Below are 14995 nucleotides of genomic sequence, written 5' to 3'. Positions count from 1 at the left end.
CCTTTGGAATCCATGCCACCTCTTTTTCTATCTCTGGAAGTGAATGTATTTTGATTGTGGAAACTGTTTTTATGAAATGGGTTTTTCGTGGAAAGTTGTTTGGATGGCATTTATTATCTAAGAAAAATGAGGATTTCAAATCCCCTGGTATGCTTGGCACCGTTAACTGGGGGCTTCATATCCCCTCAAACAGGGGTTTGTTGGCTGAGGATTTCAAATCCCTACTTGGATGAGGATTCACACCAAATCTCAGGCCATTCCAAAACTCTGCCCAACTGCAAATTTCTCAACAACTCTAGAAGAACTTGTAGCATTATTGTCGAGCTCATCTGAAATACAACTCTGAAAAATAGCTCTAGAAAATACTGCATCATTACCAAGTTGTTCTTTGCAGTCAGCTATCGGGCACCAATTATCATCACCTATTAAATGTTTAGATACACTCAATACCAAATGTCCTCATTTACAAAAAAATAATAAATAAAGGCATGTTCAGAACTACAAAAGAAAATTAAAAAGAAAGAAAGAATTTTTTTTTTTTTTTCCTTAATAAAAAACAGTTCAAAATTTTCTATCAAGATTCCCAAGCCAATGCTAATTGCTATGAACCACCTTTGAAAAAAAACATCAGAAAACACAACAACATTGATGTTCCTTGAATTCCTCCGGACTAATTTGGAATCCTAATGCAGGGCTAAATCCATGACAGGTTTTAAGATAACAACTAACAAGGGCACAACATTTTATCTAAAGAAATATGTCGGGCACATATGCATCTGCCACGTGGATACACATTAGAAATTTATCTGAATTTGATTTTCTTAGCTTGGATATATTGCTAGTCAGCCATCAAAATTTCATGTTCGGATTTGATTTTCTTGGGTTGGATGTGTTGGGTAATTGGTACATGGATTTCCATTAAAAACACACACCCATGGGCCCATCGATAGCCTCCTGCAACTGCTCTCCAGAAAATGGAGTGCCATGTTTTCTAAAATATGCTATGGGGAGTAGCTTGAGGAGAGATTGATAGGCAGATTTCTGGAATATGTACTTGAGATTGAGCCCAGTTATCTGGTACAGTCCACTTTGAAAATTCCCTAACTCATGAAGCAGTCAGGTCTAGTAATCATGTGAGCCACATACATTTGCCGAACAGACATTTATTTTAGTGTTATATTAGTGTTCTGTAAATGGAAGGAATATGACTAGTTTTGTTGGGGAAGAGAGGTCTACTTTACCGTGTCCTCAGCTTTCTGGGTTGACGGTTCTACTCATGTTGAGCCATACTTTGAAAAGGGGCCATTTTATTAGCTGTCCATTGACACGCCAATATGCATGCTGCTAATGATGAATTTACTATCCCTGTCATCAGGATTATGGGCCGCATGTGATGAATGGCCCAGGTCCCACGCATGTTATCGAGAGAAATTAACAATTTTATGGAAACCATAATGGTTTGACACGCGTACACCCCTTTCAATTTTTGAAATGGCCCACTGTGATGTGTTCAATAGATCTACTCCGATCATTAGATGTGTAATGCCATGTTGGGCTCAAAGCCAAAAAAGGGTCAAGCTAATCAATGATTTAAGTGGGTCATTCCAATTGAAACAGTTGGAAGAAACATCCAACCTTAATTTTTATAAGGCCCACCGTGGTGAGAATGTAAAATCTACTCCAACCATTATCTGCCACACCAAATGTTAAGCATCGTACCCAAAAATCAGTCTCATAAATAATTCAAGTGGGACACACCATGAGAAAGAGTTTGGAAGGTAAACTTTCTATCTACACTTGTTCCAATTGTGTAGTTCACGTGAACCAGGGATAGGGCTGGTCTTTTTGCACCAGTTGTAAGATGCAGTGACTCACCTAATGATTGGGTGGATTTCACAGTAATGCTACAATGGGGCCCACCCAAACAAACAACTTATTTTCCTGGATTACCTGGAAAGATTTGTTAACATTAACTGCTTATTAAATGATACAGCTAATTGGACCAATTTGAATTGTCCAACTAGTTTTGTGTGAGCATTTCTCATATATATATATATATATATATATATATATATATATATATATATATATATATATATTAAGAAGGGGTGCTTTTATTCATATATCAAAAAGATGTACATAGGATGAAAAGAGGCACCCAAGATTCGGGGACCGTCCCCAACAAAAGGAGAGAGAGCCTTTCGTAAGGGGCTAGACGACGAAAATAAAATAAAAAAAGAAAAACTGAACCCCAGGGCTGGCCGTAGCGCAAGCCAAAAAGAATAGCCAGGAGTTAGGACCCTCTCCTAATAGTGCCAAGGCCCATCCTATCAAGAAAGAGGAGGCCCCTGGGGGTGCGCGGGAGATCGGCGTAGCTAAGAAATAAAGCCAATCTCTGGGATAAGCTCCCTATCCTGGCTAAAGCATCCGCCGGTCCATTCTCTTCTCTAGGGATATGCACAAACTTTACATTTCCTCCTCCAAACAGGGTGTAGATCCTAGCAATCCAACACTTCCACTTCCAACCTGGGTTGGACCGACCCAAAAGGACGTTCACCACGAGCAGGGAATCTGATTCAACAATGATATTAGAGTACCCCAAGCGCAGGCAATGCATCATCCCGTCATGGAATCTTTTGCATTAAGAGATTGATAACGCTTCTGCTTTTGTAATGCAGCAAAAGTAGGCATTTTATGCATCTGCATGATTCTTCCATGGAGGGAGTTTTGTAGAGTTTACAGAGAGGCGAGTTGCAGACATGGTGGTAGATTCTACTTGCTGACCTAAGAATGGTAAATTCTCTTTGCACAGCAGCAACTTTACTTTCTATGCTTTTTGATATCCACATTGAATATACACCTGGGGGATGCTTTTCTATCAGATACTGAGTCCACAGCAAGCGCACGCAAGCATACTTTCTGAGCTTTCCATTAACCTACTCCCACATAAAATACTTTGGAGCTTTCCATTAATAACCTTTGCTCCAAATGCGACAGGGATCAGTTCATGAAGCAACAGCTCAAGGCACCTCTGGTTGCGCCTGTCGTGGAGAAGCTGCCTGCTGCAACTAGTTCTGTGCAATTTGAACCGGTTTTGGAAAGGGTGGATAAGGTGGAAGGGCTCGATGATCCAAGTACCGATGGGTCCACATCCATGGACATTGCGGTATGCTTCCTTCCACATTCTTTCACTAATAGTTGAATAGCACTAGTCATAACGAGAAGCAGACAACCACGGAAAGAAAAATCACATCAACGCTATTCATTTTTCAAATTTGGGCCATAAGGTCATTTGTTACAATTTCATTTGTTACATTGCCTCAATTCACCTTGTACTGTTTATTTTTTTTCCTTCAGTTCTAAATCTCTTTTCTTCACGAGCTCCAGTAGTAAATAACTATTGCATTCTTTCTTTCAGGTTAACAAACCAAATCTTCCACTTGCATTGCGATTTTCAGTTTTTTTGGAAACAACAGCTTGTCTGATACATGACTGCCATCCCAAAAACAACTATAAACTTCTTAATGTGTATGTTCATCTGACTCATTTGTACTGAACTTATAGCTTTAATACGTATTTGAATGCAATGTCGAATTCCAATCTCTAATTTTGATACCAATTAATTTCTTTTTGCTATTTTGTTTTGTAGGCTTTAGGAAGGGATGAATGGGAGTTGGATGGTTGGAATTTTTTATTTTTTATTGGAACTATTTAATTGCTTGCCCATGTAAATATTATTTTAATATTCATTCCAATCTCTAACTAGCTTTGTTTATAATTGGTTTTCCAAATCCATTGATCCACTCACTGCATACATCCATTAGATGATCCTACGCCCGACGATTGGCTGGATTGTTTTTGGTTGTCACAAGGTGTTTAACTAAAAAATGTGATGTTGCTAACATTCCAGAAGAACCTGAATATCAATGGGTTTACTTCTCCCTCCCAAAAAATCAGTTCTATTATCAGGATTACTGGGGCTCCATATTGTGGTTGGAGATTTAAGACTGTGTATGGAGCATGGGTATAGGAGGCGAGAGCTTGAAAGAGAAGTTTTGCAGAATCATAGCAAGTGCCATTTTTGCTTCTATCATCGCAAAGTTCTGGCCAATACAGATCCTTGGGCCCCATCCAAATGGGAAGAAGGTGATTTGATCCTTTGAGGCCTTTGAAACTCCGCCTGAAAATCTCTACGATCTGAATTCTTCGTGGTCGTCACCCCAAAGTTCAGGATCATGATGGATGAGGTGTTGGTAGCAAGAGGCCTACGCCTTGTGGGAGGGTAATCCCTTCATAATCTATCTTCTTGTAAGTATGTCGATATATGGCAGTCACAGGTGGGTATAACCTTAGAACTTCGGACAAAATCATGGTCACCTGCAATTCAGAATTTCTAGATATTAGAAGTGATGGACTTATTATTTCAGAATCACAGTGGACAGCTTATGTACATTGGCTGAGTGCCCAAAGTACTCCCGACTGACATTCCCAAACCCAACCCATTGCTTTTTAAGGAGACGCAACCCGCGGGAACTGGACCTGCTGACATCTTGAGACCTACCAGTTTCAATGGTCCTTGATTGGGCTAGTTTGAGCCCGGATGTTGAACTTGCACTACAAGAAAAAGGGGCTTTAGCCTTAGTTGAAAACTGTGGCTAAAAAGGTTTAAAACTGATGCTAAAGCCTTTAGCCTCAGTTTTGCCTCAGTTATCCAAACCGAGGTTAAAACCCCCATGGCTAAAGGCTTTAGCCTCAGTTTTAGCAACTGAGGCTAAAATGACTTTTATAGCCTCGGTTCTTCAAATGAGGCTAAAAGAACCTTTTTAACTTCAGTTTTCTCGAAATGAGGCTAAATCAAAATTTAGCCTCCATTGTTTCCAACTGAGACTAAATCCAAATTTTAGCCTCAGTTGCCTCCAATTGAAGCTAAATCTATTTTTAACATCGGTTCTCAACAACTGAGGCTAAAGCCTTTAACGATGGGAGTTGTAGTCTCAGTTTAGGTAATTGAGGTAAAACTGACTAAAGATAGATTTAGCCTTTGTTGGCATCAACTGAGGCTAAATACAATTTTTAACATTATTTATCAATAACCGAGGCTAAATTTAGTTTCTATCAACAAAAGCTAACAATATTATAATCAACCAATGATTGAACTGTGCATGTTTCACCCATTTAACATCCATCAAGACAACAATCAATACAATACCAACAAAACAATTAATCATTTATTTAAAGTTTTCAAAACAAACAAACTGCCATTGCTGTTGCTGCTATACATCCAGGATTGCAGTCATTGCTACTGCTACCGCTGCTGCTAGCTTCATTAAGAGAATTTTTCCTTGGTTGTGTTTTTTTGGGAATTGCACATATATAGCTGGAGTGTTGCCCGAGACTCGTGGTTGTCTTCCTCTCAGCTGTATGCTTAGAAAGCCTGGAAACTCTCCATATCAAATTCTGCAATAGACTGGAGGCAGTGTTTCGAGGGGTAGCTAAAGGCTCACTCCAACGACTATGTACAGTGTGCCTGTGGGAGCTACCTAAGCTGAAGAGTATTTGTGGTGAGGTGTGCTTGCCGACATTGGAGAAACTGAGAGTGAGTGGATGTCCGAAGCTGAATAATCTTCCTCTTCAAGTTCCCTGTGACAATGCTGCTGCTTCTACCACCACTGTTGATGGGGGTTCTCTAAAGGTGGAAGGCGATTTGGTGTGGTAGGCCAGCCTTAAGTTGGAAGGAGACAACATCAAGGACCATGTCCACTTCAAAGAATGGCGCCCTTTCATCAGGCGTTGATGATTCTTCTTTACACTGGAATGGATCCTCTTTCTCTCATTTGTGTGTAGATGTGTTTGTTAGCTTCTGACCATAAAGCTGCTGGTGTGAAAGTCCATCTTTCTATATTGAAGAGCATTCGACTGTCATAGAAGAAAGAAGTACTGGTAAAAAGTTATAAAGCATACAGAACCATTTGAAATTGAAGAATAACTACAGAGTCAATAGTAAAATAGATACTGAAGCAAGAAAATCATGAATGCGGGATTCCTTCATAGCATCCATTGCATTTTTCACCAATGCCTGGCCAAAATATTCAATATTAATCATCAATAGAAGTAACTGAGCATTGTAGCTTAACAACCAGCAGTAAACATGCCCAGTAAGAAATCTAGATATTACAGAAAGAAACTAACCATTCTTATGTTTTCTAATGAGATGCATCCATTCTTATTTGGCTCCAATAGTGCAAATTGCTCTTTCATATAAAAAAGCAGATTTGGTTTAAATGTGTATAAAAAATTTGTATAACGAAATGAAATCTAAGTATGTAACATAATCAGTGAACTAAGACAGTTTCTTTGTAGTCCTCAGATTTAGTTTAAATGTGTATAAAAAATTTAAAAAGAACAAGAAGAAGGAGAAGAAGGTGATGCAGTAATGCAAACTTGAAGAACCAGAACAAAGCAAGGCCTCAAATTTGAAAGAAGGATTATGCTTCAAAAGAACCTAATTATAATTTTACGTACTAAACGTTTTCCCCACCCACCTCCAATCTATGTATAAAGAACTTTGTTTTTTTCAAACAATACCCATCCCGGGCATAAGCTGGACATCTGTGCTAAACACATTGAAATAGCTGGTAGGGTAAAATCTAAGTTCATGGTCTTGTTCATTTACAAGCCCCATCCACATTCTAACTACGTAGTTCTAGGCAAATTCCTATTTAACTAGAAACATTTTTTTCTTTATGTACGCATGTATAATCTCACATCACGCAACAAATGGCTAGGACAAGGTTATGGAGATGATGATTGGATCTTTTGAGTTTTGACAATAACATATAACCCATACAGAGATGCTTGCATTTGGATTCTCAAGGATTGTAGTGTCTAACACTGAGTCTCCATGTCAGTAGGCAGAACATTCAGTAACTACCTGGATGCAAGTTTGTACATGAATTGAGATTCAGGTCGTTAAGCTTCGGGCAATTCAGATAAAGGGCCTGCAATGCACAATTCAATAGTGCCAATCCCTGAAAGAAATCAATGCTGAACGGAAAACAAACTACATCAAGAATTTACTACTAGAGAGAGAGAGAGAGAGAGAGCAGGGAAGGATGAGCAGAGATAGTTTCTAACAGGAGATCATAGTCACACGTACTGCTAATAGCTAAGAAGCAATTGCACCAAATAAGAAAAATGGCCAACTCACACCACCTGTTTATAAGAAGAAAACAACATCGATTTTCTCCCCTGTTCCCTATTTTTCTATGTTAGGCATTTCATGCCCAGTCCATTTAAATCAAATGCAATTGTGTCCCTGACCTAATTTTGCAGCTATATTATTAAAGGCCATGTATGTTATTTAACCATGTGTGATCGTTCTTATCCGAAGCAACTTGCTTTTCAATACCTAGAAGACCTTAAAAACGAATTTGAGAAAGTCAATGGGAGTCAAATAGAAACTGCTGCCAGGCCCTATGCTTTTATTAAATTTGGTATATCTTCTACACCTATTGTCCTATTTGTCTTCTATACATCTTGTCCTATTCCATAAATGCATTACTTAATATTAGATCAATCTTTGTTCTAATTCCTTGTTGTTTCTTTTGCTGGATTGCTGATTTTTCTTTTTCTTTTTTCTTTTTGTTTTAAAGATATATTCATACAGACAACTGGTTGTACCATAGCTTGTGATACAGTTGACTATCTTGCCATTTCTCTGAGCTGTTTGAAAGTAAATCTTTGCAGCAGCATCAGGAAATAGTGTCAGAAGCCTGCATTTGGATTTTGCAATCATGCCGAATTTCAATCATCAACTTGATGTAGATGAAATCAATAAAAACTAGGATGAATTAAGCAAGTTTGAGGTCTTGCTGTTTTTAATGATAGTTCTCAGCATTCAGCAAGAAATACATACCCACAATAGTCACACATACTGTGACAATTATGAGAATAAGGCTAGCCCTCTCAATTTTGAACAGGAGCTGGGGCCTGGCCAGACAGAGTAAAAATTTTGAATAGATCCAGCCCAACCAGCTCAAAATCCAAGCCAAAGACAACCCTAGGCCTGGCCTGTTGACAGCCCTATCAGTATAATTCACTAAGACTTGTTCCAACTTCCAACACAGTCCGGTTTTGGAACATGAATTACTCAGCGACTTGTTTCTTTGACCACTAAAACACTTTCTTTTACCATCGCCCACCAAGACCAAGTTGACTCACTTCTGCAAATAGATGGTTAAGAAAAATATAAAACAGTTGATGCATCCCAGTGATGGTCAAGGAATAGTACTTGGCTATCTCAAAACTCTCCGCTTTCAAGTTAACTACATCACCAGTGGTCAACTTTCAATTGAAAAAAATGTCAGAGGTTGGTGGCTAGGATCTTTCATCCAGAAGATTTTTAGGGATGGACTATCCACTGTAGGGTTAATTAGATCAGTGGCACAAAACCTTGGGCAGGTCTCAAGGTTTTGTTCCCTTGGTGTGTCCCATGAGAGTTTCTAATCATTGGGATTGTTTGTATATGCGGTTAGAATAATGTTTCTCACCTTATGGACGGAGTGGATTTACACAAAAAATAAAAATAAAAAATAAAAAAAATAGACGGTGATCCCCACAGAGATTGGATGTTTTATGGAGCTACATAAAACAGGTGTGGTGGACGATTCTGGTACTTTCTTTCCCACCGTCCTCCATCCATTTTCTTCAATATCAGCCGTCCATCTCCACTTACCCTCTCATCTCTGCCACGTGTCGAATACATCTGGCTTTCCACTTCCTTTCCAGCAAAGGGCAGAAGCCTCTCTGTCTCTCGTTCTTAGCTGCTTTTGCAGGCCTCCGAATTTCAGATCGTCAAAACCTCTAGTAATTTCTTCGAATTTTCTGATTTTGCTATTTAAATTTCCATTTTCTGAAAAAAAATAATCGCGATTTCTCTCTTTTTATGCGATGATATGAAACGAATATCTGGAGAAAAAAGGAAAAAAATCGTGCAATTTTCTTCTGTCGATTTCTCGATTCGTTCAAAACCCTATAAATCACAAAATCCTGAAATATCTGTCGCAATTTCTTCTCTATCTGGACTATCCTTGACGAATAGGAAGTAGGATTTTATTTCAATTTCATCAGATTCCGTGTTCCATACCAAAACCCGAATTCTCATTTTTCTAGGGTTTCTGCAGATGCAGATTTCGTCCAGCGGTCTGTAAGGTTATTGATATAATGACCCAGAATTTTGGTACATGTGCGTATACATACATGTATGTACAATTACCTTCATTGGAGTATACACATATAGACCCATGCATACATCCACGCACCCATGCACATATGCATCTATCGGCTCATGTAAATTGCGACCGTTGATGTGTGATCGTTTTGCTTAGTGTGAACTATTAATTAATGTCATTAATAATTATATGATTTTGGTAGAATATATATAAGTTTATTTATAATGCACTCTCTCAACTCATATACTTAAGACCACGTGTTTAATTATTAACTAATTCAAATCTAGCCAACATTAACTATTGACTGTGCACTGAGATTAATCTGATCTTAACCACTAGATTGTTGTTAAAAAATAAAATAAAAAATCAAGAACAACCCATTTTTTGTGGGAACCAACCTCACCGTCCGCTTGTGTGTGGCTCACCTGAGTTTCGGATCAGCCTCATTTTTTTGCCTTATATCTTCTCTTGGCCAGACCGAGATGATGGACGGAGTAGATTTAAATTATTGTTAGTGGGACCCACCATATCTTAAAAAATAAAAATAAAATAAAAAAATAAAAGTTATATCTTCCGCACGAATAGACCACTTTCTCCACTTTCCTTCCTTTTTGTACGGTAATGGCCGCCGAACCTCCCACTAAATGAAACCGTCCTATAATTCTCACTCCTCCATTCCATTACGCATCTATTTATAAAAAGAAAAAAAAAAAGAAGAAAAAAAAAAGGAGAAAGAATCGAAGGAATAAATCAAATTAAAAAAAATTTGAGTGAAGGAGAGAAAGATCTCTGTAAATCAAGAGAGAGAGATTAAAGCGGGGCCGGATCATTAGACTTTAAGGTAGGTGATCTTAACATGAAATTTATCATTTTCAGTTATTATTATATTTATTTAATTCAAATTTTCGTAGAAATATTATTGTTAGTTAATTTATTTTTTTTTTATGTAGGGAATCTACTCATTTAAGAATTTCTATTTTATTCTTTTTTAAATATTTAATACTAAAATAATTTATATATAAATAAAATAAAATAAATTTACAGAATAAAATAAATAGTTTATTTAAGATTATTTTATTAATTCTTAAATGTTTTGTTACGAAAAAAAAATAAAATAAAATTTCAAATAAATTACAATATCGTACAATATTTTACAGTACAAACAGAATATATAATTAATTATTTAAAGTATTGATGATTCCTTATGCAGAATTGTGAATATAAGTGATGTAAGATTGATAAGTATATATAAGCAAATATGATTATAAAAATAAAATAAAAATATATAATGATAATAACAAATTATAAATTATATAATTGTAATATGTAATCAGTATTAATATGATATATAATAAGATATATAATAAAATAAAATAAAATAAAAAGGTTTATAAGATCATTAAGGTATAATAAAATATAAATATTATGTTTCATAATAATATAGTACTAATACAATATAATTGTAGGTTACAAAAAAAAAAAAAAAAAAATATATAACATAATTAAAGTAAACATGTGTAAGATAATATTATATTACATAATTAATATATATGTATTTAATATTATTTATATGATTATGTTATAAGTAAAAAAGTTTTATCTGATAATATATAAAAGTTGTAATAAATATAATTTATTATTTCTAAAAAAAAATTATGTAAATGATGATATTAACAATTTAATATAAAAGTAATATAATAATTATATTAAATGTATCAAACAAAAGTAAATTTATTAATTTAGATAGTCAATTATAAAACAAGGTTAATCATACTGACATAATGTTGTAATAAATAATTTATATAATAATAATAGTATTCAAAGTCTAAATTAATATCTTTCTTAACCTTATTTAATTTAGATTTAAAAATAAATAATAATAAAATTCTGAATTTAGATTTAAATAGTTAGATAAAATAATAATAATAATAATAATAAATTTTAAATTATCAAATAATAATTTAATTACATTATTAATATTATATTATAGAAATCAGTGTGATAATTTTTGTTCCGTGAAGATTAAAAATTCAAATTTTAATTCTAAAATTTAAAGAGTTAATTAAATTAAATTTAAATGAACTTAAGTTTAAATTTATTTTTTTAATTTTAGAATTAAAACTAAATTGATTAGATTTTTATACTTTGGAATTCTAGTGATTAATATATATTTAAAACTTTATTAAATTAAAATTTTTATAAAGTATAATATTAGATTTTTAACAAATATATATATATATATATATATATATATATATATATATATATATATATTTTTTTTTTTTCCTTGTAGTTCAAAATTTTTGTTTAAATTAAAATTTAAATAATTTATCGATTAAACCTAAATATACATTCTCAATGAATTATCAAAGAGAAATTAAAATTTGTTATAAAATAATCAAGTTATTTCAATTTATGTGTGTGTGTGTGTGTGTGTGTGTGTGTGTTTGTTTGTTAAGTTTATGTGCTAAATAAAATAATAAAATTTAATTTTAGAATTTAGTGAATAAAAATAATAAATATTTTTATGCTAATATTTAACATTATTTAAGTAAAAAAAATTAATTTAATTAAAGTTAGAATTTAAATAAAATTTCTTGTACATTATTTCACTGTAATTCCTAAATTAATTATAGTAAAAATAATATTTTATTTAAGTATTTGAATTATTAAAGTTTTAACAAAATGATATCTAGAATTATTAATTAGAAATAAAAATTATATTGTTGATATTTTCGATTGTAAAATAGTGATTTATTTTACATACCATATCAGCCCAACAACACATACAGTAGAAAACCTTGATTGGAAACAGCCATGGTTAAATAAACTAACCTGAAATATAAACCATTTATTAAATAGACCACTTAGGTGTTATTTTCTTTTGGTAGATGGTGTCCTAAAACTCAACTTCTCACGCATCCAGCGAGTGTAGACAGCAAGTTAATGCTATGTGTTGTGTCAGTGGGAGAAACTCGTTGAGAGCGTAAGCGTGGGTCAGGTCTAGCATGCGACGCTAAGTAGGTCGTGGGCGTATGGTTTAGTCCAGAAATCAACGGTCCAAATATCAGGTGGGTGATTCTCCTCCATTTATGAACTTTCTGATTTTATGTATTTTAGAAAATTTATTTATTTATTTATTTTTTTGACATAATGACTTCAAATTAATATTGTCAAATTCCTTTATACCTAATATATACTTTTCTAAATTTTAGCATTTACTGAATCTGATTAACTTGTAGAGTTAGATTTTAATCTAACTTTTATTTTTGAAATTTGGTGTTAAGATTTAGACCTTAAATCTGTGTTAAAGTAATTGATTTAAATTAATTGGTTTCAAATAATATTAATTAATTTGATTATAAATTTTAATTTTATTTATTTATTTATTTATTATTATTATTATTATTATTATTATTATTTTTAAAAAAAGGGCAAAGGAAATAGCTTGATGTTTCAGTAAATTTCAGGAATTGAATTTTTACGGCATTGAATTTCTACACATTTGTATAGAACTTGCATTGTTGCATTGGGATTTAAATAATTAAATTATTTCGCCACTGATTTTGGAATAATTCATGATATGCATTCATCTCTACTAATTACGGAATTATGGAAAAAGAAAGAAAAATGAGGAAATGATTGTGATATTAGCAAGTCGGGCAATTGTGTCCCTTGGGTGAAAGACCCTAAAGCCAGCAAGTAGGGCAATCGTGTCCCTTGGGTGAGAGACCCTAAAGCTAGCAAGTAGGGCAATCGTGTCCCTTGGGTGAAACACCCTAGAACCCGTTGGATCCTTTGGAGTCTCCTTTGTGTACGGCGTATGAGTATAATTGTGTGCGCGGACATACGTCAGAGGTACAACTGGAGCAGTAGTCTGACCAGCTAACGTATAAATGGGTTCCTCACCACGAGGTACCAGTGTATGGGCGTTAATGCAACGTAACCATACACCTAAATACGGTGTTATAAGATATGATGATTATTTAATTTTATTATTGAATTCATGATAGTGTAGCATTCAGTACGTCTTTATGATTCCAACATCGCATTCATGTCATATTTAATATTCAATTTTTTGATTTATGTTTTGAATTTCAAGAAAGTAATTTTATTATTTATTTGTTTAATATAAATCTAGAAATTTCAGATTTGGTTGGATAAGATCCCACGAGCGGTTGTACTCATACCCAAAATAACAGTGTTTCAGGGCATCAGAGTTTGGTCAAGGGCAAAGTGGAGTGAAGATCCAATCATCAATTTACTTATCTTTTATTTGTACCGATGGAAAAAAAAATGTATAATAAGAATTTAGAAGTGAGTTTAGGCTGTAATAGTTAAAGGTTATATTTGATGAACGTTATTATTGTAATGAGATTGATTAAGTGTAGTTGTGAATGTTTAATATTAAATCATGACCTGGGATTCGGACCTGGGTCTGGCCAACTCGGGTACCGAATTTCAGGGCGTGACAATTGAAATAGGGAGGAACTCAAATTCTGCGCCTGCGGTTTTAGTGGATTTCGGAATTCGAAAGGGATGAAACGATTTCAAGCAATTTTCAGATCAATCACATCAACAAAGCAGAGAGATTCAACAACAAAAAAATAAAAAATAAATAAAAAATAAAAACCCTAAAACTTATAAACCGACAGGTCTTATGATCAATCAAGAAATTAATCAGAAGATCAGTTGACAAAATTAGATTCCAGGTTAGAAATTCCACAGAACTCCGCAAAGATTGCTAGAAAACGATTAAAAAAAAAAAAACACCAGGTCAGAAAGGAAAGATGGCAGAAACACGTAAATAGCATGAAGAAAGAGATTCAAGAGATGGAGACAAGATCTTACCAAGCAAAAACGAAAAATCTCTTCTTCTTTTTCTCTCACAAAGAGAGCGAGGGAGAGGGAGGGAGATTGCCCTAATTCATTTGTAGGGAGTATTTATATCGAGAGAGGGGGAAGCGAGACGGAGAGAGATGCCTGACCACCAAACCCACTGACGCGGATTAACTACTTCAGCAGCAGGTTTGAAGTGACGTCACCAAGTTATGTGAGCCCTACCGTGGCGTGTTAGTTGTATCCACACCTTCCATCTATTTGGTGAGATGATTTTAGGACATGAGTCAAATAGTGAGGCAGATCCAAAGCTCAAGCGGATCACACCACAGAAAATAGTGGGGATAGTGATGCCTACTGTTGAAAACTCCTTGGGGCCACTTATAGACTTTTGGCCTTGGTTACTCACCAACCGAGGCAAAAGGGCAGACATTTGGTCTCAATTCTCAACAACCGAGGCAAAAGAGCAGATTTTTTACCTCAGTTGTTCACCAACCGAGGTAAAATGGCAGACTTCTGGCCTCAGTTTCTCACCAACCGAGGCAAAAGGGCAAACTTTTAGTCTCAATTACTCACCAACCAAGCAGACTTTTAGCCTCAGTTTTCAACAACCGAGGTAAAAGGGCAGACTTTTAGTTTCAATTTTCAACAACCGAAGCAAAATGGGAGACTTTTAGCCTCAGTTGCTCACCAACCGAGGTAAAAGAGCAGACTTTTGACCTCAGTTTCTCACCAACCAAGGCAAAAGGGTAAACTTTTGGCCTCGGTTCTCAACAACCGAGGCAAAAGGATAGACTTTTGACATCAGTTCTCAACAACCGAGGCAAAAAGGCAGACTTTTGGCCTCAATTTCTCACCAACCGAAGCAAAAAGACAAACTTTTAGTCTCAGTTGCTCACCAACCGAGATAAAAGGGCAGACTTTTG

At 34.8% G+C, this 14995-nt stretch overlaps 1 protein-coding gene and 1 long non-coding RNA gene across 5 annotated transcripts in view; one reads left to right on the top strand and one right to left on the bottom strand.

Moving 5' to 3' along the window:
- LOC131249182 (disease resistance protein SUMM2-like) overlaps positions 1-14995 on the top strand; it is a 169531-nt gene that overhangs the window by 64357 nt on the left and 90179 nt on the right. The gene's annotated exons all lie outside the window — the stretch shown is intronic.
- LOC131249186 (uncharacterized) lies at positions 5105-14213 on the bottom strand. Of its 3 annotated transcripts, XR_009172699.1 has the most exons (4): positions 14082-14213; positions 6932-6998; positions 6014-6076; positions 5105-5916 (listed from the first exon to the last, which is right to left on the bottom strand). It is a non-coding gene; the product is annotated as an uncharacterized LOC131249186 (long non-coding RNA). The 3 variants fall into 3 exon arrangements; XR_009172701.1 differs by lacking the exon at positions 6932-6998; XR_009172698.1 differs by lacking the exons at positions 6014-6076; positions 6932-6998.

The sequence above is a fragment of the Magnolia sinica genome, chromosome 6, assembly GCF_029962835.1.
Source record: "Magnolia sinica isolate HGM2019 chromosome 6, MsV1, whole genome shotgun sequence".
Lineage (NCBI taxonomy): Eukaryota > Viridiplantae > Streptophyta > Magnoliopsida > Magnoliales > Magnoliaceae > Magnolia > Magnolia sinica.
The sequence above is the reverse complement of the archived record's forward strand: the minus strand, read 5'-3'. Positions and strand labels throughout refer to the sequence as shown.